The sequence below is a fragment of the Eptatretus burgeri genome, chromosome 11 (assembly GCF_056783735.1).
Source record: "Eptatretus burgeri isolate ZD-2024b chromosome 11, Ebu_testis_v1, whole genome shotgun sequence".
Classification (NCBI taxonomy): Eukaryota; Metazoa; Chordata; class Myxini; order Myxiniformes; family Myxinidae; genus Eptatretus; species Eptatretus burgeri.
In genome coordinates this window covers 83,304,268-83,328,779 of record NC_140971.1, presented here as the reverse complement: position 1 = coordinate 83,328,779, position 24,512 = coordinate 83,304,268, and the positions used below count along the sequence as shown (strand labels likewise).

The window sequence follows — 24,512 nt, the reverse complement described above, 5'->3', positions numbered from 1 at the left end:
AAAGGGAGAGGAATGCAGGGTGGGGTACATAGGGTAAACAAGATGGACACTACAGGGACTTTCAGGAAGGAAAGCAGGGAATTTGAAGGAGGTGGGGTTGGGGTGGATTAACGGGGGGGGGGGAGAAAAGATCATGGATTTGGATGGGGGGGGGGAGATAAGATATGGTGGTGAACAGCTGTTTTGAACACCTGAAGGAAAGAGTGGGATTGAAGAGAATGTTTGAGTTTGTTCCAGAGATGGGAAAAGAGAGGAATGAAAGCGTGAAGGCGAGCAGTGATTCTTGATTTTGGTAGTTTTACCACAAGGGTTGCTGGCTGACCTTGAGCGCCCTGTGGAAATATGGGTGGGGGGGGTGGGGGGCATATCGAAGACAGAGCAGAGGGGGCGAGGCAGGAGAGGAGATGGTAGAAGACAAAAACACCAGCAACCTGCCTGCAGTAAGAGAGAGAATGAGAGAGAACAAGAACCAACCAACCCAAAGACAGCCTCATTGCAGGAGATTCCAATGATCCTCAATAACTTGGTTTCCACAGCATGAAGCTGAGAAAGGTGAGAGGCGGGAGCACCAGCCCAGAGGGGAGAGCAGTCCTCCATCAGGCTGCGGATGAAAGCTTTGTATGTGGTCAGGAGCTCAAGTGTGCCAAGGAAGGACTTTGCATGACAGAGGATGCCCAGTCAGCGACTGGCTTTGGAGGCCATCTTGGAAATGTGGCTTTCCCAGGAAAGATCATGGCAGATAGTGAGACCAATGTGCCGTTGATGTTTTGCATTTACACAGTATTTTGAGAAATTCATGGAAAATGATGTTGAAAGAGTGTGGGGAATTGTAGAAGAGCTCGGGGAGAGGGGCAGATGAGGAGGAGAAAAGGTACAGTGGGGAGTAATAAGAGAGGAGGCAGAGGGCAGTTGAATATTGGAGGAGGTGGAGTGATGAGATGGAAGAAAGAGTGCAGGGGAAGGAGGCAGCTTTGTGGAAGAGAGGGGGGGGCAACTTTGAGAAGGGGGAGTGTGGGGGAGATTGGAGGGAGAAAGGTGAGAGTAAGAGTTGAGGGAGAAGGGTGAGGGGGAGTTTTGAGAAAGCTGAGAGGAAAGCTTGCAGGGGGAAGAGTGTGAATGTTGCTTTGAAAGGGAGGGGTGAGACGGAAGCTTTGAGAGGGAGGGGAGACAATGAGAGCAGGCATGGCCAATGTGCAGGAGGGTGATGGGAGAGGTAGGGTGGGGGGAGAGTTGAAACTTGGTATTGGTTTGATGAAGAATGGAGCAGGCAGGGCGAGGTGCAAGATTTGAGTGGTTGGGAAGAGGGTGAAGTGTGATGTGAGGAAAGAAGGAGCATGTTTGTGCTATTGAGGAGTTTACTGATTAAGAGAGAGTGACAGATCTGTTTGGTTAGAATGGAGCCCACAGATATTAGAACACCACACAGTTTGGACCAGCCGAGGATTTGCTGACACTGAAGTAAAAGACATTTAAGAGGTGCTAAGAATGGAGGTAGGATGAGGACAGGATGGGAGGGGTAAGGAGGGGGTATAACAGGTGAGGGGTTAGTAGGAGGTAGATTTAAGTAGGTGGGGTGAATTGGCACTGAAGTTGGAAAAAAAAAGACGATTGATGGAACACGAAGATTCATCGCAAACTGGAATTTAAATTTTTTTCAAAGTCAGAGACGTGATTAAATACGACCAAAGGGATCCAGTAAAGGAGAATTAAGAGAATGGAGAAAAACATAACAGTGGGAAGTTTTAGACAAGGGATGAAGGAAAGGTCGAATTGAAAACAGTGTTTGTCACGTGGTTATGTGGAGAATAACTTAAGGAGGGAAAATGGTTTTTTGCTGTATTTTTTTTATATATGAAGACAAGAAACAGGGTATAGTTAGGAGGGGATAGAAGGAGGGCGGTGTGAAATAGGGAGGAAATACAAATAAACACGATCATGCACATAGACGGGTAGGCCTCAGGGAAACCCAATATGACAAACTGATGAATACACACCAAATTAGCACAAGTTTTCAAACAAAACCGAACTAAGAACACACACTAAATACGGAGGCAACAAAATAAACAGCCAAAACACGACAAACAGCGACCGGAAACTTAACTTTGAGAAAGTCGGCGGGGACTCCTGAGAGAACCAATGGTCTCCTCAAAAACCGGAACATGGTCATTGACTTGGTCAAATTTAATGTAAAAATATGAACACGTTGGAATCACTACCCTTTCTACGAAATACGATTGTTAAAAAATTCCTATGCCGATCATTTCCCCTTATTCATTTGCTGACTTTTACTTGTTTCATTGATCTGAGGCTCATATCATGGACGAGCTTGCACTTATAGCACATTCAGGACAAAAGCATTGATGTACATCAGCGTACTTGTACATAAATTATAATACCAATAGTAGACAACACACAAACATATGGTATGTGTGATTTGAAGCTGGGTTTCCTGCATCGTGCACCCGAGATTCAGATGGGAACACCAATAGCCAATCCAAGCACACCAAATTTGAATGAGAAGAAAAGTTCTACGCAACACAGCCGTGGTTACAATATGGAGGACAATTGATGATCCTTATAGTATTACAAAGTCGTCAAAACTACAGGAAACATGAATGGTGATTTGTAATCTGCTCAGAGTACAAGCACCCATGACCCGCGTGCTATTCAATACACCAAGTGACTTTCGACAAACACACAAACAAATGCAAGCAGAATAAACGAGTAGATTAACATCTGGTACAAACAATATGTATGTGCAAGAATCACATGCAAAATCACGATCACCAGCGATGATGTGATTACTGTATGTTCATTCAAACCTAGCTCTGACAGCATGCAATTTAAGACTTGCCGAGCTTCATGAGAGACAGCCATTATATTACAAACATATTTCCCCAAAGAGAGTGCATTAGGACCATGAATAGGCAACACTGTTGAGTAAAAAAAAATAAATTTGAATATGATGAAGAATAAATGTTTGATATAACAAATAATAGGTAAAACCGCATTCATTTGAATTTTTTTTAGATTCAAATGTCTAAGCTCTTGGAGGAGCTGAGCGACAAATGCTACAAGGTTCATAAAGTACTAGAGGGTACAAGAGGAATGGACATACACAAAGAGGAATAATACATAAACGAGGAACAATGTTCCAGAGCGGAACAGAATTGGGAAAGAATCAGTGGGTCTACAAGAGATCATGAATATCCATGAACACATGAGGTAGTGATGGAGAGTCTATTGGTAAGTCGAAAAAATGAAACAACGGACACAAGGAGATGAACCGTAACAATCAGGGGATGAGTGAAAGCAGGTGGACAAGCAGTCTGGACTTTGGGAGGATGAGAATATGAGACTTCCTGGAGGAATTCATGTGACCTGGGGTGGCTTAAGAAGAGCAGAGGTAGGAGAGGGCAGGAGGAGCGAGGCCAGACGTGAGCTTGTATAAAAGAGTGAACCCATACCAGCTTGTCATTGGTGGGAGAGTGACCGACTTGGGAATCTGCCTCCTGTCTTGAGATACCAATGGTGCAGAAGGCTTTGTTTTTGACCACCTCAAGAGGAGCGAAGTGAGAGAACAAGAATAATGCATTTCAAAATATTTATTTTAAGGGAGTTATGTTCGCAATGAATGAGTAAAATGGTACGAAAGAGGAGGTTAGAGATAACTATGACTCAGTTTTTTCTGGGTGGCTGCTTGGCACAGGATAAACATGGATGAAGCCCAGAATGTGGTTTACCAACTGCAAACAACATTTTCAAGGTGATATGTCACAATAACTTCCTCTGAACAGAGGAGATGCTTTGTGAGTCCCTAACTTATTACTTTAATAAAGGTAATTTAACATTTAAAACATTTTTTGAGCTGGTTTAAACCAGCTTTATTGTTTAAGAAAATTTATATTTTCGGTGGCAGTTCAATTAAATTTCCTTGAATGCTTGTGGAGTTGATTTCCTCGGCACAAAATGTTGTCATTACTAAAGATGTGCTTTTCCTGCCATTATCTTACCTCATATGCATGTTTCTCGTTCCCAACATATAAGCTGGGAGATGGCAAGGGTGCAGCATTTTTACTCCCTGAGCACGGAACTAAAAGCGGTGTGAAGCAATTGGTTCACTTCTGTTTGTCCGTCCGTCTATCCACAAATGTTAAGTTTATGATTGAGGAACAACTTTATTTCAATTGAATGTTATATTTTGAACTTGAATTGGAAAAAGAACCTGCAGTTTAGCAGTACTTTGGCACTGAATTGGTCCTGATCGTGCATGCGCAGAGAGGAGTGAGATAATATTTTTACTCTGCCTGTCTGGCAGTCAAACAAAATTGAATATCATTCCAAACAGGAAACTTACTGTTTCTAAGGACGTCATAAAGAGCACAAATAACAGGCACGAATAACTAATGTAACATGCTCGATAAGGTGGTGTCACAGACACTGTCAACTGCGGTAAACTTCCGGATCATATTTTATTTAAATTTTATTATATGCTTGAATACTGAAGAACACAAATCACCTTCCTTCCACTTCCAAAAACCTCCAGTTTTGAAGGACTTGGACATCTCAAATAAGGTGGTGTATAAGACTGCTTCAATGCACTAAACTTCCGGATATTTTTTTAATACGACCTTTAAAATCATTATTTTATTTCAATTGAATTATAACTTGAATACTGCATGTGGTAAGGTGTTCTATTAACTCTCTCGTTGAGTATGCACATTCTTGTCAAGTTTGACTGTAATATTATTTTGCTTGCCACGACAGTTGTCTTGGCTTTCTGTTTCAGTGCTGAGGTTGATTGTCTTTGTCTATATCTTTCTTTTTTATCCATTGGGAGCCATGCCATGAACATTGCACACAGTGTGTGGGTAATACTTATGAGGACTCCTGAAAAGATGTATTTAAATCCAGATGTTGAGCTACAGGAGTTGGACTGGGGAAGTTCAGATACACAATTCATCTTTCATGCACGAATTGCAAACATTCTGACATGAAACCCTCAATGGTTCTGGCCTGCCACTGAGTTTCCAAAGTGTGAAATCTCAGCAGAAATGAGGAAACATTTCATGCACTGGTAGAGTTGTATTGTGCAGAGAATGATTGGAATGGACACATGGCTGATGGAATGTTGTGCTGATCGTAGTGGCAGATGTGGCATTCATGATGGCTTTAATGCACTGTTTACAGTGTGCATTGATGTTGGGTGCACAATCAAACCTAGCCACCTTCCTCCCCTCTTTCACATATAGGGTGTTGACTTTGGACAAGCACCTGTGGCAGACCTCCCTCCTTTGCAACCCTTGCAGTCTCACATTACACCAATGGGCTGGTATGTTTCCAAGTTCGTGAGGGATTTGGATAGTCATGGTTTTTATGTGACAATTGAAATGTGATCATCTGGACTCCACACAAATTATGAGAAATATTATAAACTATTTCTCCCTTTCTTCAGATACACAAGAATGATTTCCTCCACCTCACATCTCCTCTCCATTGATTTCAAGTTGATAAACTAATTGACTGAATTAACGTTGTGCTGATTAAATGCCAACATAATTGGCCAAATGACCTCTTGGTTTCAAGTTCATTGTGTATCTTAGTGATGCATAAATGATGAAACTACATATATATATATATATATATATATATATATATATATATATATATATATATATATATATATATATATATATATATATATATATATATATATATATATTGTTGCGGGCCGGGGTCCGGTGGCGAGAACGACCACGAGGTGGGGGAAGTTACGTCGTCTCCCACCAGATTCCCAGAATTGTAGGCCGTCGCTCATGGATAATTCCGTGACGCGGCGGATCGCTTAACCGACCATGTACACCAATACCTCAACCGCTTAGCGTAGGGTCTTCTTGTCTAGAACCAAGTTACCTAATTAACCACGTGGTTTTGACTACCAGGGAACCACGCCCTCGGTACGCCTTACCCAAACCGGATCACCCTACCAACTACGGTAGATTACCAACTACCAACTCTGGATCGGATGCAGCTGAGTGGAACTGCCAAAGACGTACCGGCGAGAATGAACAGATTATCAGGGATAAAGACCCGGCTAAACTTAGATCCGAACCATGCTGGACCAATGAAGGAAAGGACAAAAACGAACTGGGAACATTTCTACAATAATTTATTTACACTAAGCAAGGAAATTCATGTGGTACAGGAACAGGTTTATTGGTGTGTTATGCAGGGGACAGAGGAGAGATGCAGTGCGACAATTTTACAGCAACTCACAAAAGAGGACACAAAGCAGACTTGTCACGAGAATAATACAGGCAAGATTTACAATGATCAAATAACATACAATGCTATTTATAAGACAGGCACCACACACTCAGACAAAATAAACCCAGTTGAATGGCAAAGGACTTTTGCAGTCACGGAGGGAGGGAGCTGAGGTCACCCTCCCTCCGTGACCACTCACATGTTTGTTTGTCCACTCACCTCCAGCCCAAACCGCTCAACCGACCATCCTGAAATTTTGGGAGATTATGGTCACCGACTCTGCGACAGTCCCGCATTGAAGGTTCATAAAATCCAGTCGAACAAAAAGGTCTACCTCGACCAAAAGGCTAATTTGGGCCAGATTTTCTAAAATCCCCAAATTTCATCCAATTCACGTAAAACTTGAAGAGGATTGGCATATCAGATGATTGAATTCAACCACCTATTATTTTTTGAGGTTAGCTGAGGTCAAAAGGTCAACATGGGCCAGAAGGTCAACCCAACATTGGCAACACTTTTTCATTGTTTCTAAAATTGTCAATTTTCATCTGATTGACTTGAAATTTGAAGATCATTTGCATATCGGCTTACTGAATTCAAGGACAAATTATTTTTGAGATCAACATAGCCTAAAGGCCAATTTAGGCCAAATTTTCTAAAATCCTAAATTTTCATATGATTGACTTGAAATTTGAAGAGGATTTACATATCATGTCACTGAATTCAACAACCTATTATTCTTGAGGTGACCATAGACCATAGGTGTATATATATATATATATATATATATATATATATATATATATATATATATATATATATATTTATACACATATATATATATATATATATATATATATATATATATATATATATATATATATATATATATATATATATACATCTGTATATATGTATATATACCCCGGTATATATATATATATACATATATATATATATATATATATATATATATATATATACCGGTATATATGTATACCCCGGTTAAAATAGGTGTACCATATCCCTGTGTCGTAAGAGGCGACCAGGGTTGCGTCAGGAAGGGCATCCGGTGTAAAACATGTGCCAAATCACTATGCGGATCATACTGATGATCCGCTGTGGCGACCCCTAACGGGAGCAGCCGAAAGAAGAAGAAGAAGAAGATATATATATATATATATATTTATTTATATAGTGGCGTATATATATACACACACACAGGGTGTTTCAAAAAGAGTGATGCAACTTTATATGTTCATTTACAAAGAAACAGAAACCTCAGGAATGTGAACCAAAAATTTGTAGAATTTGTTTTTCATTTGGAAGTTGTGGGTTACAATGTGTAAATACATAGTCAGGTTCCTTGTGTAATTTCGTTGGAATTTTTTGGAGAGTAGCAAACCTATAGATTTTTGAGAAGTTTAAAATCTATTTAAATAAAAAAAAATTATGTTTCACATTTTTCTCAACTTTTAGACAGGTCGTTTTGGGTTGAAAAACGCTTTTTTTGAATTCCAATTTTAAAAAATCTGAAACAATAAACCAATGTCACCCGCAGGGTGACCCGTATCTTGCCAAAAGGTGACCACGTGTGACTTCTTTAAGGTCACACTGAGGTGAACAGAGCTGCTATCCACCAGGAGCGACTCCTTGAGGAATATCTGCCTATGAGAGATTCCGATGAGAATCGTTCTACAGAGTAACCATGAAAAATATGTGTTTTCCTCATAACGTCACCAAATGACGTCATAATGTCTCAAGCTTCACATATCTAGAAAGCACTCATCGAGGTGTTCAATTTGACATACTACACGATATGGTTCCTAAAACTTGAAAATTTGACCTTGGGGTCAAATATGTTTGACCTTAGGCGTTAACCATGAAGGTCAAGGCCAATCACCACCAAAAATTAATCAGCTGAGCGCCAGACCATGAACTATATTCCCATGAAGTTTGAAGACTATCCGATTAAAATTACTCAAAAAATAAGGGTTTAGTCGACTCCCCTGATTTGCGACAGTGACCTTGACCTTTGACCTTGACCTTCAAAATTTTGTGCACTGAAAGGGACCTCTATAGGCCTCTGATATGCGAAGTTACAAAAATTTCCGATGATAACTGTGCTCTGCAGAATTTTTTACACTTGATTACAGACAAACAAAAAAAACAAACAAAAAAAAAACATACAAGCTGACTAACATATCTTGCAAAAACTTCGTTTTGGAAAGATATTAAAAAAGAACCAACTGATGATGGATTACTGTTAAATGGCTAACAATGGATTTAATAAGATAATAAAATGTTGCATTTTGACTGTCGGTTGCCATGGAAACAGCATTTTTGGAGTGGAATTGCCATTTTTCATATATATATATATATATATATATATATATATATATATATATATATATATATATATATATATATATATATATATATATATATATATATATATATATATATATATATATATATATATATATATATATATATATATATATATATATATATATATATATGTATATATATATATATATATATATATATATATATATATATATATATATATATATATATATATATATATATATATATATATATATATATATGTATATATATATATATGTATATATATATATATATATATGTATATATATATATATATATATATATATATATATATATATATATATATATATATATATGTATATATATATATATATGTATATATATATATATATGTATATATATATATATATATATATATATATATATATATATATATATATATATATATATATATATATATATATATATATATATATATATATATATATATATATATATATATATATATATATATATATATATATATATATATATATATATATATATATATATATATATATATATATATATATATATATATATATATATATATATATATAGGCTGAGTCAACCCCTGGTGTTTTCGACTTGGTTTATGTATATATATATATATATATATATATATATATATATATATATATATATATATATATATATATATATATATATATATATATATATGTATATATATATATATATATATATATATATATATATATATATATATATATATATATATATATATATATATATATATGTATATATATATATATATATATATATATATGTATATATATATATATGTATATATATATATATATATATATATGTATATATGTATATATATATATATATATATATGTATATGTATATATATATATATATATATATATATATATATATATATATATATATATATATATATATATATACATAAACCAAGTCGAAAACACCAGGGGGTTGACTCAGCCTGCCATCGTTCCGAGGTCGGCGAAATGAGTACCAGTTGTACTGGGCCCGGTGTATGCCCCGGTTAGAATAGGTGCACCATATCCCTGTGTGTCGTAAGAGGCGACCAGGGTTGCGTCAGGAAGGGCATCCGGCGTAAAAACCTATGCCAAATCATTATGCGGACAACAAAACGAATTTCCATACCGGATCGGTCGAGGCCCGGTTACCAACGACCGCCACCGGTACCGGTGGTCAGCAGGGTACCAGTGGAAATTGTGCTACTGCTGGGCGAAGGAGGAGACGGGGAAGGCGAGTCCGGAGGCAGTGGGAGAGGGGGAAGGGTAGAAGTGTGGAGGTGAGAGTTGGAACTCTGAATGTTGGGACGATGACTGGCAAAGGGCGAGAGTTGGCTGATATTATGGAGAGAAGAAAGGTGGACATACTGTGTGTACAAGAGACCAAGTGGATGGGGAGTAAGGCTAGGAGCATTGGAGGTGGTTTCAAACTGTTCTACCATGGTGTGGATGGGAGGAGAAATGGTGTCGGGGTAATCCTGAAGGAAGATCATGTCAAGAGGGTATTGGAGGTGAGGAGAGTGTCTGACTGAGTGATGAGTGTGAAGTTGGAAATTGAAGGGGTGATGATGAATGTCATCAGTGCATATGCCCTACATATGGGGTGTGAGATGGAGTATAAAGAAGATTTCTGGAGTGAGTTATATGAAGTGGTGGAGAGTGTATCTAAGGATGAAAGAGTGGTGATTGGAGCAGATTTCAATGGACATGTTGGGGAAGGGAATAAAGAGGATGAGGAGGTGATGGGGAGGTACGGTCTCAACAAGAGAAATGTGGAAGGGCAAATGGTGGTAGAGTTTGCAAAAAGAATGGAAATGGCAGTGGTAAATACGTATTTCAAGAAGAAGGAGGAACATAGGGTGACATACAAGAGTGGAGGAAAGTGCACACAGGTGGATTACATCTTAAGTAGGAGATGCAACCTGAAAGAGATTAGAGACTGTAAGGTTGTGGCAGGGGAGAGTGTAGCTCGACAGCATCGATTGGTGGTCTGTAGAATGACTTTAGAGGTGAGGTTGAGGAAGAGAGTGAGGGCTGAACCAAGGACCAGATGGTGGAAGCTGAAGGAGGAAGACTGTTGCGTGAAATTTAGGGAGGAGGTGAGACAGGTGTTGGATGGTGGTAAAGATGGGTGGGATGATTGGGCAATGACAGCAGAAGTTGTGAGGGAGATAGCTAGGAAGGTACTTGGTGTGACATCTGGACAGAGGAAGGAAGATAAGGAGACTTGGTGGTGGAATGAGGAAGTACAGGAAAGTATAAGGAAGGAAGAAGGGGTTGGCAAAAAAGAAGTGGGATAGTCAGAGAGATGAAGAAAGTTGGCAGGAGTACAAGGAGTGGCGGCGAAAGGCAAAAAGAGAGGTGGCAAAGGCCAAGGAAAAGGCATATGACGAGCTGTATGAGAAGTTGGACACAAATGAAGGGGAAAAGGATTTATACCGATTGGCAAGACAGAGGGACTGAGCTGGGAAGGATGTGCTGCAGGTTAGGGTGATAAAGGACGCAAATGGGAATGTGCTGACGAGCGAGGAGAGTGTGTTGAGAAGGTGGATGGAGTACTTTGAGGAGCTGATGAATCAAGAAAATGAGAGAGAGAAGGTTGGAAGAGGTGGAGATAGTGAATCTGGAAGTGGGGTGGATCAGTAAGGATGAAGTGAGGACTGCTATGAAGAAGATGAAAAGTGGAAAGGCGGTTGGCCCAGATGGTATACCAGTGGAGGCATGGAAGTGTTTAGGAGAGATGGCAGTGGGGTTGTTAACCAGATTGTTTAATAAAGTCTTGGAAAGTGAGAGGATGCCGGAGGAGTGGAGATTAAGTGTACTGGTTCCGATTTTCAAGAATAAGGGTGATGTGCAGAGCTGTGGAAATTACAGAGGGATAAAGTTGTTAAGCCACACCTTTAAATTGTGGGAAAGAGTAGTGGAAGCTCAGTTGAGAGGAGAGGTGACGATCTGTGAGCAGCAATATGGGTTTATGCCAGGAAAGAGCACCACTGATGTGATGTTTGCTTTGAGAATGTTGATGGAGAAGTATAGGGAAGGCCAGAAAGAGTTACATTGTGTGTTTGTGGATTTAGAGAAAGCTTATGATAGGGTGCCAAGAGAGGAGTTGTGGTATTGTATAAGGAAGTCGGGAGTAGTGGAGAAGTATGTGAGGATCGTGCAGGATATGTATGAGGACAGTGTGACAGCGGTGAGGTGTGCGGTAGGAATGACGGACCGGTATAAGGTTAAAGTGGGATTGCACCAAGGATCGACTCTAAGCCCTTTCCTGTTTGCAATGGTGATGGACAGGTTGACGGACGAGATCAGACTGGAGTCCCCATGGACTATGATGTTCACGGATGACATCATGATCTGTAGGGAGAGTAGGGAGCAGGCTGAAGCAAGCCTTGAGAGGTGGAGGTACACACTGGAGAGAAGGGGAATGATAGTCAGTTGGAGTAAGATGGAGTACATGTGCGTAAATGAGAGGGAGGGTGGTGGTATGGTGCAGTTGCAAGGAGTTGAGGTGGGGAAGGTGGATTGGTTTAAATACTTGGGTTCAACTGTCCAAAGTAACGGAGAGTGTGGGAGAGAAGTGAAAAAGAGAGTGCAGGCAGGATGGAGTGGGTGGAGAAGAGTTGCAGGAGTGATTTGTGACAGAAGGGTAGCTGCAAGAGTGAAGGGGAAAGTATATAAGACGGTAGTGAGACCAGCTATGTTGTATGGTTTGGGGGTGGTGGCACTAACTATAAGACAGGAAGTGGAGCTGGAGGTGGCAGAGTTAAAGATGCTGCGATTCTCGTTGGGAGTGACGAGGATGGACAGGATAAGAAATGAGTATATTAGAGGGAAAGCGCAGGTAGGACGGTTTGGAGACAAAGTGAGAGAGGCGAGATTGAGATGGTTTGGACATGTGCACAGCAGGGAAGCGTAGTATATCGGGAGAAGGATGTTGAAGATGGAGCCGCCAGGCAGGAGGAGAAGAGGAAGGCCAAAGAAGAGGTTCATGGATGCGGTGAGGGCGGACATGCGGGTGGTTGGAGTGTAAATGGAAGATGTGGAGGATAGAGCGAAATGGAGACGGTTGATCCGCTGTGGCGACCCCTAACGGGAGCAAGCCGAAAGAGGAAGAAGAAGATATTTTTAATTATATTTTCCATCGGATGGCCTAAATAATTGTTAAATATAGTGACCATGACTAACTTACACATAAGTATTATGATTTTCAAGTATTGGCACAGTTGGTTGCCATGGGAACGGCCATCTGTGCAATGAAACATTGGTGTGTCTGTTGTTCAATATCAGAAGGTTTCGGCATCTTCAGTAGTAAAGCGTTTGATTTTAAGTTTTTGTAGTTTGATGTTTTGTAAGTGTGATCTTGTTGGGAACATAGGTGAGGCCACATCGCGACACCATGCCATCGCCTCAGGTTGCGGTTTGAAGTTGAGGGTAACCAGCTCTTCAATGTAGTCACCCACGCTTATGTGCCAGAAGAATTTGTACCACAGATACTGAACATTGATGAAACGGGACAGAATCTCTATGAAGATTTTCTTGCTAAACGGATCAATGGTGATGTCAGCCTATGGGTGCCGGTGAAGAAGAAGAACAGAATGTACATGTCTGGCAATACAATACTTGCAATCTAGATCAGGGACAAGACAGTAGATCTAAAAGAAACCAAGGATTTGTATGGTAGACTGATGGTTCTCTCCAGATCCAGCAGGGACGTCGACCAGAAGGATGCAATTGGCAACTTTGAATTCACTGTGACACCGAGGACCCTGTTTTTGCCAAACGGAAGCTTACTGTCATGCACCGACAAGTCGAAACTAATCCATAACTTGGAGAAGTTTGCCAACAAGGAACCGTCTTTACCAGAAGCTGAGCTTGATGCCACACACATGGAACCGGCACCCGCTGATGCTGTAATTGATGGCAGTACGAGCACGAAGGTCGCAGTCGTGGTTGGAATGGTAGTTGTCCAGAAAATGACCAAGAAACCAGCAATGGTCGTGACAGTGAAAGACCTCAGTGAATGTTTCAATGATAGGGTGATGAGTCTGACCAGAGGCTTCGACCATGTAATTCTTGTTTTTGATACATACAAGCAAGATTCCCTCAAGAGGACAACCAGAGACAAACGACATCAAGGAATTCACCAGTCCAATATCAGGTCAAGGATGATGCCAGTATCAAACACATCACGATGAGTCGATTTCTGTCCCATGATGAAACCAAGGCTGATCTGATGGAGTACTTGGCAGAGAAAACTCTAGAATACAACCGCGATTCAACAAATGTGGTTGTCGTTTTGGCATCTGGGCGGACGTCGAGCAACAGGGGTCTCCAATTTGAGGCGAATAACCATGAGGAGGCCGATACGTTGATGATCCAGCAAGCAATAGCTGCATCACAGCAACACACGGGAGATATTGAGCTGATGATATTCTCACCTGATACGGATGTTCTGGTTCTTGCCATAGCAAACTATCATCTCCTGCCAAGACACACATCTATCTCAATGGCATCTAGCATTGTCAAAATCGAGCCAATCTGGAAGGCCCGAGGTGAGGAGAGAGCCCAGGCATTGCCAGCCTTCCACACATTCACAGGTGCCGATAATACTGGGCGGTTCGCTCGACATGGTAAGGCAAAGTGATTCCAGTGCTACTTGAAGGCCGATGACGACATGGTAGATGCCTTTGCTATGCTCTGTAAGGATGCTGAACTGTCAGAGGACCTATACACAACCTTAGCAAGATTTGTCTGTTCAGGTTATTGTCCAAGTGGTGTCAATATTTCCAGCATCCCTGAACTTCGGTGGCATCTCTTCTGTAAGAACATGGCTGAGAATGACAAGTTACCATCAACTGTCGGTGCTCTGAGGCAGCATATTATGCGGGTACATATCCAGGCATACGTTTGGGGTCAAGCAGCAATTTCTCAGCAAACATTTCTTGATCCATTAAAGAATGGCTCCCACAAGGACACGAGTGGTCAACTCAAACCGACAACAGACATTCTACCTGCACCAAAGGCAATTATCGAGATGATAAGGTGCCAGTGCAAGACAGAATGTTCATCACAGAGATGTTCCTGCAGGGCCAATAACTATGCACTGATCTTTGCATGTGCAGCGCTTCGTGTGAGAATGACGAGGAATCAAACATTGAACAGCATGACCACGATAGTGATGATGACGATGGCAACGATGAGTGACATTAGAGACAGTGATGCCAATTGGCTACAAACTCATATTTGACATTAACTACATTTCACTGATCACCATATTCATGCATTACTTGTTTCAAGATTTGAAAGCAATACATTAAATAAAGGGTAATTTGACAAAATGATAGCCGTTTCCATGGCAACCATTGCTCAAAATACAGATATATGTATTCTACATTAAGAACTGTCCTCTAGTTAACAATTATGCATTATCAGTTGCTTGCTTGCGATTAATTTTGAATTTTCAGAGCTGAAATAAAAAAAACGGGTTTTTACCCCAAAACGACCTATTTGACCACATTATATGCATTGGAAAAAAATGTGAAACATGGATTTTCTGTTTTGGTATTGTTTAAGCTTTCCAAAAAATGTTGGGGTTAGCTACTCTCCAAAAAATTCCAACGAACGTCAAATTATGGACACAAGAAACCTGAATAAAAGGTGAAAAAGGTCAGATTTTGTGCAATTTAATTCCAGGTTATAAGGCAACAAAAGATTAAAATTTTGAAAGGGGGTGTAGATTCTATAGGTACTGTGTATAGTTACAGATGTCAACTGTGGATATCTCCAACAGGACAGCATGTCTTTGCGAGACCACGGATGCTCTTTGCAACTCTCAGCTCTTGTCGGATATCCACGCCCAAGGTCGGCTTACCATGCTGTTGAGTTCAGCGAGGCAAAAGGGGACCCGCGCCAGGACTATGCAGCAGTTAATGAATTGGCCAAGAGAACCAATGCCATGTGCCACATTATATGAGCTCCCATTACAATTATGAACTCAGACCAATCGCCCCCTTGAACGCTATTTTGGACCAAACCCAAGCAGGATAAATAAAGACATGAATCAACACTTTCTTTAATTTATTACACACATAGACAATGAAGCAAGAGAGCAGGAAATGTTTGGAGGAAGGATGAGGAGCTCATGAACATTACTGCACAGCAAAAGTTTGAACATTCACTTAGCACCTGTAAATGAAACATGGATCCTGGCACCCAAATGGAGGACACAGAGAGCTTGGGGTTGAGGAAAAGGGAGATTGTAGAGGTTGAGGGTCGAGAAAGAGTGGGGACTGGAACGTGCCTGAACCAACCTGCTATCGCTCTGAGGAAAATGACCGTTCACACAGCCCAGCACCCGAATATGTTCTTGTGTGTTGTATCGAGGCAGCCACTGGAGCATGCGTGAGGTAAAATGGCGATTCAGGTTAACGGATGCAGGTTGATCGCACTTGTTATTAATCGAAACATTGTTTCAATTAAAGGTTGGAAAATTTACCATGGATTCCTTTGATGTGGTCTGAGGAGCCATACGTGTTGGAATGCATGTGTTAAATGAGACAGGTGTTTGGTGCGAAAGGAAAACGAAACAGATGCGGACTCAAACTGCAAGTGGGGAAAGGTCATGGGAAACGGCTCTCTGACACCTTGTTCTAAGATGACATTGAGTAGAGAAATAATTAGCCGCTCTGGTCTTTTATACTCCAGCAGCCCATGGGGTGGGGACTCAATCAAATTTGCTCGAAGTCTTCAGCATTTTCTGTTCCCACCCCAATCATCCCGCGACCGTGTGAGGTAATTGCATGATCGAGTGAATGCTTTTGCAAGCATCTAATGTATGGAAGCGAATGAAGCAAAGTGGAAGAGATAGAGAAATAGGGGGGAGGGGGGGTGGAGGAAACAAAACACTATGTACTCACATGTATAACATGTATTTGTCACATAAAAACAATTTACCTAACTTCTAAACAGAATACTAAAGAAATAACTAGCTAATATTTATGGGTTTGTACTGTATCTACTATACAGGAAGGGGAGAGCCGAAAGGTATAGCTGTCTAGCCTGGGTTTGAATCTCGGCCGTCCGATAAACTGCCATCCTTGCATGTTACTGGCAGGGCAACACATCAGTGTGTGTACTGTCCTTCAGATTGACGTTAAGCTGGGTATCTCGTCAGTTAGCAATAGATTATGGACAATAAAATCCCACGTTCCCTTCGTGAACATTCGGCAATTATCATCAGCACCCTGGCTGAATTCCGATTGGTGAAAGGCACGGGCCAAAATGTTCCCTGGCTAACCTCTTCAAGAAGGTGGCAATAATTGGGGGCGATTAAAGTAGGTGTGCATGTATTCATGCAAGTCAGTTGTGCTCTTTACATCAGCATGCTGTCTTGCAATGGGAAATTGGGGCTCAAGTACTGCCTCCACCCTTGAGCCACCCTATGCAGTGCCAAAGACAGGCCTTTAAAGCCCAATTGTCACTTCATTGCCAACAATGACGCCCAGTCGGCAGAATTGCATTCACGAATTCGCCATTATCTCTCTTTAGCCTTGGCACTGAAGCAGAACCTCGGCTAACTTTGGAGCTATTATAGTTCACAACAAAACTTCTTCGATTGAACCTCAAAGAGCATCTATCTGTAAGCCTCTATAGGCTCGCGTTTTTATAAGTTAATTGAATACTGATGGTTTCTTCACAATAATTCTGCCTCACAATGAGTTTGATTTTAGTTTGGAGTGGCAGCAGTTCCAGGAATTTTTCTGCTCATCTTGCATCATTTTAAAGTGCTCTTTATTCTGCATTTTTTTTATTAGCCTGTCCGCGCAGCGGAAGAGGGGGTTTTGCAAACACTTCTGTGTGTCTGCGTGTGTCTGTGTTCGCCACTGTGAATCTGTCCAGGCCGTAACTTTTTTCCATTTGAGATTTTGTCATCAAATTTTCAATAAAGCTTTATTATGAGAATATGGAGAAGGCAAATTAATAATTTGGTTGAAATGATTTTCATTATTTTTATTATTATTATTATTATCATTAGCTTATCTGGAATTGAATTTCCAGATAAGATATTGCCATCGTGCACCGCCCACCCGCCTCCTATTTCAAATTCTCCGGCCAAATCGCTGGGCCAATCTGGCTGAGATTTGGCAGCAAAGTTCCACTCCTGACTGGTAACAGGGATTGCAAAGCTCGTTCCGGTCACGTGACTTTAAGTAGGTCAAAATTGCCGACTTCGTGAATTCCTTCAAAAATCTTCTTCTCCAGACCCACCAGTCAGAATGCTACCAAATTTTGGTTACAACGTTTGGCCAAGGTACAGTAGGGATGTTAAATTGTGGAGGTCATGCTGATCACTTGACCAGAAGTGTTTCAAAATGGCGACCTTAGTAAATATTTGGCAGCCATCTTGGATTAAATGGAAACAATTAAAACATTATATCTCTGAAACCGCTGATCAGAAAAATTTGAAACTTGGCACATCTCATTGTACTCCCAATGGGGAATAAGGGTTTGTAAGGATAACGTCATCAGTCAAGTGGTAGACCAGCCATAAATGTTTCATATCAAAACCCTTGTTTGACCGTATCCTTGCTCTTCGTGTCCTCACTGAACGCAGACGAGAGTTTCGGCAGGGGCTGCTTGCAGCCTATGTTGATCTCTGCAAAGCGTTCGATTCAGCGAATCGGGATGTCCTCTGAAGGATTCTTGGTCTTCGTGGGGTGCCACCAAAATTGATCGATCTGATGTCTGAACTCTACTCTGGTACTGAGAGTGCTGTGAAGTGTGGTGGTACCATCTCTGACTTATTTCCAGTTGTTACTGGAGTTCGTCAGGGGTGTGTACTTGCCCCCACACTTTTCAGCACTTTTCAGACTGGATTTTAGGGAGGATGTCCGAGAGATCAAGCTACGGTGCATCGTTTGGGAATGTCAAGATCTCGGACCTTGATTTTGCAGATGATGCAGTCATCTTTGCGGAGACTTTAGATATCCTTTTGGGGGCCTTCGAGGTGCTGAATGAGGAGTCGGAGCCGCTGGGATTACAGGTTTCTTGGGTCAAAACTAAGATCCAGGCTTTCGGTGACATCTTGGATGCTGCTGTCCTGTCTGTGTCTGTTTGTGGTGAGGATGTTGAGGTCGTGTAGAGATTCACTTACCTTGGCAGTGATATTCATGTCTCTGCTGGCTGCGAGTCAGAGGTCAATAGACGTCTGGGTCGGGCCTGGGGAGTCATGGATTCACTGGATCACGGGGTGTGGCGCTGCTGGTACCTGTGCGGGAGGACGAAAGTCCGAGTCTTCAGGTCCTTGGTACTTCCAGTCTTGCTCTATGGATGCGAGACTTGGACTCTGACCAAGGATCTGAGACGGAGACTTAATTCCTTTGGTACCAGGTCTCTTCGTAGAATCCTTGGCTATCGCTGGTCGGATTTTGTGTCCAACGAGCGGTTGCTGAGAGAGACTCGGATGAGATTTGTTACCTGCATAGTCCGTGATCATCAGTTGCGGCTGTATGGACATGTGGCTCTTTTTCCTGACGCTGATCCTGCTCACCAGATTCTCTCAGCGAGGGAGTGTCATGAGTGGAGGAGGCCAGTGGGCCGACCACGTGCCTCGTCGTTGCAGCAGGTTGACCATCATCTCAAGGAGATGGGGATGGGCCTGGCATCTGCCTGGGGGATGGCCAGACGGAGGCCCCTGGAGTACCGGCGGAAAGTGGACGCAGCGATGCGCTGTTCTGGCACATGCTCCCATACTTGACCTGACCTTGTTTAATACCATTGAGATTCAGTGTGTATGTCCAGGCCATAACATTTTCGCCAATTGAGATTTTTTTCATGAAATCTTCAACAAACCTTTATGATGAGATTGTGGAGAAAATAAATGAATCAAATGCACAATTTTTTTTTCACTCTCGTTTTTGTTAAGTTTAGTTTGAGTCCGAAGCGGACGTGGACAGGCTTTGCATTTTGAGATGCTTTCTAGTTTCCAAATGAGATGCTTTTTTGTGGAAAACAAAACAAGAAAAACAATTAACATCAGACTGTGACAGCATGAAGAGCAAGAACGTCACAAATTGTGATACACAATGCATAATCACCACGAAAACTTCCCGATTGACATTGTCTTGTTTTCCACCCACGAGTGGTGGCTGCCCCTATCCTTTCTCATGCTGCCTTGCACACTGGGACCAACACGAGTTCACGGCCAAGGACAAATTAACGGTGACGTGGCCACAGTAGCCCCTCGGCGCCATCCATCATGCCAGGCCTCTCCTCTGAGGTCCTTTTTCCAGCAATCAAAGTGAGGCTTCTAAGGAAATATCAGGCTACTCCAGAATCGCTGCACAATCGTGATCAGCCCGGTCTGCCGGTATCCTGCAGATGAGCAGCCTCCAGAGGGCAATAACAGCCGCACAACCAAAATAGTGGTTACAGTCCATTAGGCCGAATCAATACTAAGGTGTGTGTGTGTGTGTGTGTGTGTGTGTGTGTGTGTGTGTGTGTGTGTGTGTGTGTGTGTGTGTGTGTGTGTGTGTGCACTAATTTGGAGTCCTCACATCTCTTCTGATTGTGAAAGTGTGAACGACAATATGATATATTGGGAAGCCAATATTCTTTCTCAAGTGCTACTGCTAGTTACATATTCCTCGGGAGCTGAAGGTGCTTCATCCTTCTACTATGCGATTGTGTAGAGGATGTGACAATGATATCTTCTTTATCTCGGGTTATAATTCGAAGGGGTTTTCTCACACTCGTTCTGTGTTTAATGTGGAGATGTGTCTGATAAAAACGATATGCTCAGAATATCGGTGCAAATTTGGTCTAAATGTATCGGCAATCATGTGATTAAAAATGTATCCCTTGGGCTATCACGAATTTTAATTTAATTCCATTGAACTAATGGCTAGCATGTAGCTTTGTTTCAAGCTGCATGCTTGTGAAAAGATTGAGTGAGGGGGAGGAGGTCGGGGTGTGTGGGTTGTAGGGGGTATAGGAAGGGGGTGGGGGCTAAGAAAAGACATGACGAGGGTAATTCAAAAGATTCTACAAGCAAGATGCGCACAGATAGTTCAAGACACGCCGATGTTTTTACTTTTCAACACATGTGCAGTGTGTATAATTAGTCACAAAATATTTTTTAAATTTATTACATCTACACAAATGTAAAGCCTCTTTTCCACCACCATCACAGCACAGTTGTAAAGAATATACCTCATATGCTTATGGATTTACTTTTGAAAGAAAATTGTGTTTATTACCTCCACCACCAAACGTGAAAGAGGTTATTTTTCTCCTCTTTCTGTCTGTCTGTTTGTCTGTCTGGTTGTCTGTGTAGAGGATATCCCAAAAAGTTGAAGACGGATCCGAATGAAATTGTGTGGACAAGTTCGGTGTGTGACAAGGACAAACTGATTAGATTTTGGTGAAGATCTGGATCCGGATCCGACTAGTAGAATTTTAAAGTGATTATTCACCGTTGAGAGATTGGACTCAAAAACGATATGCAGCACAATCACTCACCCATGTATCTTTTTTTTACTGCAAATAAAAATTACTAGCGCCCCACCTCCAACGTTTTTAGTTGTGAAAACAACCGGAATGCTCATGCAATCAACCTAAATTCAGATGGGTGGAGTAAAAGTTTTGGATGGCAAAAATTCACCTTTCCTGAGTGGAAACAAAATGGCGAATGGCACGAACACTGATATTGCATGTGCTCCCTTTCAGTAATGAATGCAGCATCACTTCCATGAATGTGAGGTCACTTCCTCCATGACAGAGAAATAGATACAACAGGGCTTTTATCGGTATTCCATAATAATGAATTGTGTGTGTGTGTGTATGTGTGTGTGTGTGTGTGTGTGTGTGTGTGTGTGTGTGTGTGTGTGTGTGTGTGTGTGTGTGTGTGTGTGTGTGTGTGTGTGTGTGTATGTGTGTGTGTCTGTCCTCCATAATTCCAAAACTTTGCATGAATACTAAGGGAACTCCACGGGAGTGAATGAGTGAAAATTGGGTGTTTGCGTTCATTAAAACACACCTTTTGAAGATAATTAACGGCCGTATTTAATTATATCCTTTATCAATGCGTCATCCTTGGTCAGCCCCAGTGTGACCACTCCTTGGCTTTTTTTCACAAGATCTTGGCTATTCGTTGTTCATCTTGGCGTCTTGGTTTTCTATAGGTTTTCTTGCTTTTCTTGATTTTCTATTATCATCGCTTTTCCCAAACCTTGTGAATTCTTGGCTTTTTTCATTGGCTCACCTTGGCATTTATGAAAATGAGGAGTGGTCACACTGGTCAGCCCTCCGTCAGCTAGCTGCTGGGGTCTTAATTCACCATTTTGTTCAGCTTATTAAAACATGCCTCGATTTGGAAACATGATCTACTCTCACGGACTAATTAAAGTATATAAGCAAAACATTATATATTATTTGAGAATCGGATATCATGGACTAAATAAGTGTCGAAATCTGGAGTGAAATCTGAAAATTTTAACAAAGTCGTTACCATGATGACAAAGTAAGTTTAACATTTGTTTTATTTAAGAAAGTAAAGTTTTTGTTTTTAAATTAAATTTAACAAAGTAAATTTTTTATAAACTATGGTTACGATGTTTTCATTTTCAAAAAGACACTCCAGAGAGGGACACTGCGAAAAGGGGGACACTCTTTGCACAAGTTTCCTTTACGTATAGAGGATAATATCCGAAGTCTCATTTGGTGTGTTCTGGACCTCGATTAATTTTGACGACAAACCGCCATTCTTCCAATTGAAATACTGAATTATTACTGGATTATTTTGCTTGTCCAAGTCCACATGAGATTGTAAATCAATAGTACCTTTATTTACCATAGAGACATACTGTACGTACCAACTCTACATACCAAACACTCGGCTTCCCATTCTTCTCGACCACTTCGAAAACACGAGATTTTTGTCTTTAGTTCTGAAGTGAATTTCGATTTTCGTTTGAGGATTGTAAAGAGTTCTTGGAGCACATCAAACAATTCTGTACGGTACGGACTCAGAAAGAACTCTGGATCGTGGACTGAGCACCCCACTGGACTCTCTCTCTCTCTCTCTGTTTCTCTCTCTCTCTCTCTCTCTCTCTCTCTCTCTCTCTCTCTCTCTCTCTCTCTCTCTCTCTCTCTCTCTCTCTCTCTCTCTCTCTCTCTCTCTCTCTCTCTCTCTCTCTCTCTCTCTCTCTCTCTGTCTCTGTCTCTGTCTCTGTCTCTGTCTCTGTCTCTGTCTCTGTCTCTGTCTCTGTCTCTGTCTCTGTCTCTGTCTCTGTCTCTCTCTGTCTCTCTCTGTCTCTCTCTCTCTCTCTCTCTCTCTCTCTCTCTCTCTCTCTCTCTCTCTCTCTCTCTCTCTCTCTCTCTCTCTCTCTCTCTCTCTCTCTCTCTCTCTCTCTCTCTCGACAGAAAGTGTGTGTCGATGTTCGAACACGTCCATTATGACATGAGAGAGTGAGTAGTACAGAATTGTACCAAACTGGACTGGTCCAAACATTACATAACCACATTTTATCACCACAAGGAAATGTACAAAATGGTTTAACCATTTAAATAACGTAAAAAAAAAATCCAAATCTTAAATTGTATCCCTTTGAAATTGCAAAAATTTTAAAAAGTCAAAATCCCGAACATTTCTTAATATTTTAAAAACCTGGCCGGATGGAGATTTCAGGACCGAAAAGGACGACATGTCCGGGAAAAACCGGATGTATAGTAACCTTATACAACTCGGTGTATTTATTTATGCACGACATTCAAACTTAACTTGTTCTTCTGTTTGGCCGATTATATTGAGTGAACAAAACATGAAGGAATGTGCAGAAAATGGAGCTTCATTGAGCACAACGGCATGCTTCATAACCTGCTTTTGCAAAAAATGACCGGAAAGTCCACAGGCATCATTTTTTTCTGAATTTACGTACGCAGTTTGTGCTTTCCATTTTGGGCGATCTGCTTTCATGGCAGAATATTAATATAAACATGCTATTATAGTTCCGCCAATATACTAATCGTCTGTAGTTTCTGCAAGCGAAGAGGTATGTAGATACCACACGAACGTGATACAAATGGGTACAATCGTGCAAATGAATCTCCGTGGGTTGTGTGCATTTCTCTCGTAGAATGGAATCTCTCTCTGAATATCTCTGTCTCTGTCTCTCACATGGATTAGAACCTCTGTCTCTCACATGAATTAGAACCTCTGTCTCTCACATAGATGAGAACCTCTGTCTCTCACATGGATGAGAACCTCTGTCTCTCACATGAATTAGAACCTCTGTCGCTCACATGGATTAGAACCTCTGTCGCTCACATGGATTAGAACCTCTGTCTCTCACATGGAAGAGAACATCTCTCTCTCATAGACTAGAACCTCTCTCTGTCATAGTATAGAACCTCTCTCTCTATCACAGAATAGAACCTTTCTCTATCATAGACTAGAACTTCTCTCTATCATAGAATAGAACTTCTCTATCATAGACTAGAACCTCTCTCTCATAGAATAGAACCTCTTTCTCTCATAGAATAGAACCTCTATCATATAATAGAACCTCTCTCTCATGGAATAGAACCTCTCTCTATAATAGAATAGAACTTCTCTATTTCATAGAATAGAACCTCTCTCTATCATAGAATATAACCTCTCTCTATCATAGAATAGAACATCTCTCCATCATAGAATAGAACCTCTCTATCATAGACTAGAACCTCTCTCTATCACAGAATATAATCCCTCTCTATCATAGACTAGAACCTCTCTCTATCATAGAATAGAACCTCTCTCTATTATCAACTAGAACCTCTCTCTATCAG

General features: G+C 41.0%; 1 long non-coding RNA gene across 1 annotated transcript in view; it reads left to right on the top strand.

Moving 5' to 3' along the window:
- The first annotated feature begins 3,426 nt into the window (after nt 1-3,426).
- LOC147017501 (uncharacterized) overlaps nt 3,427-24,512 on the top strand; it is a 107,508-nt gene continuing 86,422 nt past the window's right edge. Inside the window, exons 1-3 of the long non-coding RNA XR_015049744.1 lie at nt 3,427-3,572; nt 3,710-3,766; nt 5,253-5,332. This is a non-coding gene — a long non-coding RNA (uncharacterized LOC147017501). The remainder of the gene's footprint in view (nt 3,573-3,709; nt 3,767-5,252; nt 5,333-24,512) is intronic.